The sequence below is a fragment of the Quercus lobata genome, chromosome 5, assembly GCF_001633185.2.
Source record: "Quercus lobata isolate SW786 chromosome 5, ValleyOak3.0 Primary Assembly, whole genome shotgun sequence".
NCBI lineage: Eukaryota > Viridiplantae > Streptophyta > Magnoliopsida > Fagales > Fagaceae > Quercus > Quercus lobata.
This window is the reverse complement of record NC_044908.1, coordinates 77741054-77747470: the sequence shown is the minus strand read 5'-3', so window position 1 is coordinate 77747470 and position 6417 is coordinate 77741054.

The following is a 6417-nucleotide window of genomic DNA, read 5'->3' as shown; positions in this document are numbered from 1 at the left end:
GGTAAGTTACACACATCCACATCGATTGAGTCTTGAAAACCTTGCCATTTGAGTAAGAGCTCAACAATTAAGGTTTTTTTTATTATTTTTATTTTATGTTATTGTTCAACTTTTAGAATCTAGTTATATTTCCCACCCCATCTTTGGTGATGTAATTATAACCATGCTGTGATAATTACAACCATAACGTAATTTACGTAAAATGACAAAATATATACTCACCTGCATAAACATGATAGCCTTCCTGTCTCAATAATCAAAAACAGAGTGCAGCCTTTTGAAGTTCATGATCATAACCTGCATGAGCGCTAAAAATCAAATACTGCCGTTTTAGGATTATTTCAATCTCCTTTTGGAAGTGGTACTCAATGCCAAAGCGCAGATAGCATCCACCATGTTCAAACCTTCCAAAGGATCTTCAACTAACTTGCTAAGTACATTCTTAAATTTCTTTAAATAATGAGAAGTTAGGTCTCTAAAATCAAGAAAAAAGAAATGGTGAAAATGGTTATGCAGAACTTAACAAGTGAACTGTAATATTCAGGAAGAAAATTGTAGTCATCCGAGGGAAAATAATTGACAGCTTGACCTTTGGGCTATGCTTCTTCGTTGTGCCTTTTGTATACATGTATCATCAATGAGGTTAGTTGTTAGGGTCATATTTTATTGTAATTGTCTAATCCTTTGACAAAATGCAGTTTACTTGTAATTGGGTAGATCTAAGATAGATTTAGTACTTCAAGAAACATGTTGTTCAAGTCAAGTATTAAAAACATGAAGATTAGTCCAAGAAACAAGTGAAAAAAAACTATTCATAAGTCTTGACAGATATCTGCTATTGTATGATTTGGTTGATCTCTTATCTTTCATATTTTATATCACTCTTTTTGATGGAAAGGACTAGAAAATCCTAAGAGAAAGACATGAATAATCATCTCACCACTAAAACTCATCAATCATAAAACATCTGTGTGTGATTCATAAAAGCCATGCTTGTTATGGTGTATGATATGCTTAAAAGAAAAATATGCAAAGAACATGAAAAGCAAAAAAAATCAAAATGCTTTTGATAAAGTTGCATGCATGTTTCTAGGAGATGTGGGAGTTATATGATATGCCTCAAAGATGATGGTCCCCATCAAATAGTTATGATTGTGTGTGAATGTATTTGATCCTCCTATATCATTACTTTTCACATGATGATTTAATTATGCTCTCTTGCAAAAGTTTCACACACAACACGCATACTCTTTGCTACTCTTGATGCTATTGTACAGGTAAAATATGATTTTGTCATCACAAAGAATACATGTGGTAGTATATGCTCTCTAAACTGTTTAAACATGTTTTGTAATAAAATTTGGTTAGACTTTTTTAGTGTGTTTTCGATCTTTGAATGCTTTGCATCTAGAGTTGAGGTTGTGTTTTTATGTCTAACATACTTCTTGATTGCTTGTTTTGATGTGTATCTTGTTTTCATTTATCTTGTGTTGCTTCTCCTCATTGAAAACCTTCTTTCAAACATCTTGATAGCAGCTTGACACCTCCTCGATAGCTTCTCGATACCTCTCAATAAATGCAATGCCTCTTCTATCGAGATTTTTGGGTTTGTTCTTGATACCTCTCGATAGATAGCCCAATCCATCGAGCCAAATTCTTTAGAGTCTTTGTTTGCTTGATAGATGTCGATACCTCATCGATCGAATGAGATTTTTTGCCATTGATACCTCCTTGATAACTCTCGATCTATTGAGATCTTTTGCCATTGATAGAAGCTTGATACGTTCTTGATCTATTGAGCTGCACTTTCTATATATATATTAGTGTTAGGACATACGTGATTCACTTGTTAGGAACATATGTCACTATTATGTAATTGGCTTATCCTTTGACAAAACGCACTTTACTTGTATTTAGGTAGATTTAGGGTGTGTTTAAATACTTCAAGAAATCATGTTTCAAGATCAAGTGTTGAAGCCTTCAAGTCTGTCCAAGAAAACAAGCTGAAAATGCAGAGTTACTAAAGCTCGACAGCTAGCATGTTTCGAGGTTTAAGAAGCTATTTCAGCCCCGTGGCTCGACAGCTAGCTCGACAGATGCTCGATAGCTTTGATCTGTCAAGGTTTACAAAAACAGAATTTCTAATCTGTTTTTCTTGGGATCCATAGATGTGTCTTTGGGCTTTCTTTTCTCCTAACCCTAGAAATATAAAAGGATTGTTTTAAGGGCCGTCAAAGAGTTCACAAGTTGCCAAAGCATTAAGCAAACTCTGTTCAAGCAAATTGTGACCAGAGATGAAGTTCTTGCCCTAGTTCATCTCTTTCTCTTGAAGAAGTTGCTGTGTATGTGCACCGTAGGGTTTTGTGACCAAGCATCTTCTTGATCTTCATCTTGTGGATGAACTGAAGAACTTTGCAACCAACAACCTTCTTAGTTGGTGATTGAAGTCGCGTACTGGGATCCGCGCAATTGGTTAGTCATGTACTTGGGAGCCAAGTCATGTACTTGGGAGCCAAGCATCGAAAGGGGAAACTGTTACTACAGAACAAGTCCAATTGGGTATTGGGATAAGGGTTTAACTGTAGGTTGGTAACGTACTTGGGATTCCTTTACTAGTAACCGCTTATTGTGATAATAGTAGAGTTTCGGGAGTGGTCACCTGAAAATCACCCGATGGGGTTCTTGCCGTTAGGTTTTCCCCATTCGTAAACAAATCACCATGTTATTTATTTTCTACTGCATAATTAGTTTATTGGTGATTTGTTTGTGCTACCACGCATTTGCATGTTAATTAACTTAATTAATTAACTTGGTTAAATTAATTGGTTAACTTATCACAAGGGGACAATTCGTTTTTGGCCTATCAATTAGAGGCCTGAACCGGTTTTAATTTTTTCAAATATCTTGATCTCTCTCTCGATCCAAACCCTTCCTTTTCACTAAAATCCTTCCTTCCCTCAAGATTTCGGTCTAATCCAAGTCTCAATCCCTTGGTAAGTGTTCTAAATCTCTCTTTTTCTTCTTCCACCCTCATACATTTTCATGCATTTTGTGACCTAGGTTTTAGTTTTTGTGAAATTTTGGGGTTTTTGTCAAAAATTTTGGGTTTGGCTTTGTTAAAATGATATCATATGTTCATGTATTGCATTTTGTGTTCATTATAATAATGTTTCATGCATTCTAGGATTGTGTGACTGTTTATATCTGAAAGTTCAAATAGTGTATAAAACACCCTTGAATATTTAGACCCCCAAATACAAAATAACCAATTCAAATTTTATGACAAACACCTAGTGTGCGAAAAATGAACACAAGCTATAAACAGAATTGGTAATCAATCTAAACCAATTAAAATCACATCCACAACAGATAATAAAAGGCAAAGATAAAGGGAAGGAAGATGCAAATACAAGGACAACACACGATGTGTTATCGAAGAGGAAACCGAAGCCCTCGACGTAAAACCTCTCCATCGCCCTCCAAGTGGTAAGTAATCCACTAGAAAATGTAGTTGGGATACATGAACAGCAATAGACCCTTCAAGCCTAATCTACCCAGTGTACCTAAGCCCTCCAAGTTTCTTGCTCCAACGAAGTTGCGCCGAACCTATTTCTTTTCTAGCTTCCCGGGTTCCGCTACTTGACCATAGCATCAACCAATGTAGATTGGTTCCTTCCTAACTGCTTCCTAGAACACCAAACAGCCTTCTCACAGTAATGGATATGGTGAGAAAAGGTTTTGGTAAAAATACCTCTCAAGGGTTTAACAATGGAGAGGAAGAGAGTTGAGGAATTTGAAGAGTCTCTTATGTGAAGATTGTGGATGAATCAATCTTGTATAACACTAGGGTTTCTCTCTTAAAATTCTCTCTGGAAGCTGTCTTTCTTTTGTGCGTATAAGGGGTATTTATACTGGGGTGAAAATGGAATGTGAAGAGTCAGGTTTTTCAAAACAAGGTTGGCTCGCGGCTTGACTGAGTCGCGAGATCCAGCCGTGAGATAACAGAACGGCCAGTTGTCCTATTTTGTCCTGTAGTGCTCCAGCTAGCATGACGCTTCAACTTCTGGCATGCTTGGCACGTGTGCTGCTTCTGGCAGCTTGAAGCCGCGAGTCACCCGCGAGATCCAGTCGCGAGTCTCTGTTTTCTTGCACACTCTTGAGCATTTCAACACTCTATCTCACTCACTACCCTTACAACAATCCCACCTAAATACAGGATTACTAAATACTGAAATACAAGCAAATTTGGCATGGAATAAAGCCAACAAGATGGTTGATTAAATTCAACCTTACAATCTCCACCTTTGGCTATTCCGTGACAAAAGCCTAAAACAGGCTTTAGACTTAACATGTGAGTTGGGAACAGTTAAGCAAAACTCACTCACACCTAACTTTAGAAACTGTGAAGCCCTTGAATCATATGAACATGAAACTCCTGAAACACAACAATAGACCATGATCATTGTATGATTGTATGCAGAAAAGCATGAAATGCATATGAAGCAGGCAATATGTGATCAAGCAAAGATGGAGTTAAGAAACAAATCATGGCTTGATCAACCAAGCAATCACTTCAAGGTAGTGACCATAATGCTCATTCACACTTGGAATTAACACTTGAACAAACAAGCTAACAAGCTCAATGCAAGTCACTTGCATACCCAACACTCAACCAATGCACAATACACTAAGTATATGCATCTAGGAACAATCCTACAAGGGCAGAAGAGTGACAGTACTTAATAAGAAAATGCATGACATTTAGTTAAAAGTACTGATTTAACAAAGTATAAAAGGCTGCATAAAGCATGGTACAGACCATAAAGCCTACAGATAAAGAAAACAAACCCTAAAAACTTACAGAAGCAACATGGGTACAAAACACATTATATACTGAAAAACATCAATAATATATATAAAGTAAACCAAGTTTCAAAACCATCCAAGAGTTATGAGTTTTAACCAAACATAAACCATAACCAACAAAGTTTCAAAATCATAGAAACAACACTAATCCAAAACATAAACAGAATTAACAAGATAGAAACTATTTTTGATTGCTCCCCCTTAAAATAGTACTCCCCCTCAAGAGCTGATTTAAAAGAAAACTTCTCCCCCTTTTTGACCGGAATGGCCAAAGGGTCACTGCCCATGATGTGTGGTGAAGCTGTCAAATTTTACTGAGAGAACATCAAGCTGGTCCTGCATGGCTGCTATCTTCTCAAACTGCTCGGTCTGGACCTCTCTGATACCATCAAGTCTTTTTAGAATGACCTGAAATGCATCTGGAGGTGTATCTGAAGAAGTTGATGCTCTAGTCCTCTTGCCACTCCTTCTGGGGGTTGAAGTTGATGCCTGACCTACTGCCTCTGCCTCAGTCTCCATTGGGACACCCTCTCCTTCATCAACTTCATCTTCTTCACCTGGAAAATGAACACTTATCCTCTTGAAGGTTAGCTTGTTAATTGCTGAAGGTGTAGACATGGGACTGATGTCTCGAGGGATTGCAACACCCTTCTTTCTGAAAATCCTCATGAGCAGACTAGGGAAGATCAGTTTAGGCCTAGAAGTGGTTCTAGTCTCATCCACAATTGTATCAAATATATGGGAACTGATATCAATGAATGTCTTTTCCTTGAGCTGCATCAGAAAAATTGCTCTGGCATTGTTAATTGTAGTCAATTTCTTTATGGGATACAGGTTAAACATCATGATGATAGTGAGACACCTCATGTCCACTGGAAAAGCTGTGATATTTAGGCATTTCCCTTCTTTTTGTCCACCTATCCTCTGTTGTACAGTTTCAATTGACAGCATCCAATCCTTGTAGTTGACAAACTCATGATCTTTTAACCCCTCAAGACCTAGCACATCATCAATGTCATGTGCATCTAAGGTAAATTCTGTACCTCTAACCCAGTAGCTCAGCTCATCTTCCCTGATCACAGCATTGGGGTAAAACTCCCTAATCAGGGGTTCACATACAACTGGGAAATCACTTAATAGTCTTTCCCATCCTCTCCCCTCAAAACAACTAAGGATGAAGGTGTCTCTCGAATCCTCCAAATCCACAAACCTTTCTTGAATGATTCCTGCCTTTAAGAAGAAATTCTTGTATCTCTCGAAATGGGAAATAGACCTAAACAGATTGGCGTCCATTTTCATTCTCTTATCTGCTTTCTTGGCAGGTGTTTTTCTTCTTTGGGGATGAAGGAGCCATTTGTAAACAAGCAGAAAAGGCCACAACAACAAAGTACAGTACATGTGTAAAACAAATTAGTACTCTGTTAGTGTCAAAACATGATAAGTGTAGAGCACCAAGACCAAAGAAGGCTTAAAGTCATGTATAAAGGAAAAGCCTCAAACTTAAACCAACAGCACAAATGAGTGTACTTAATGGGAGATACTCAATAACAA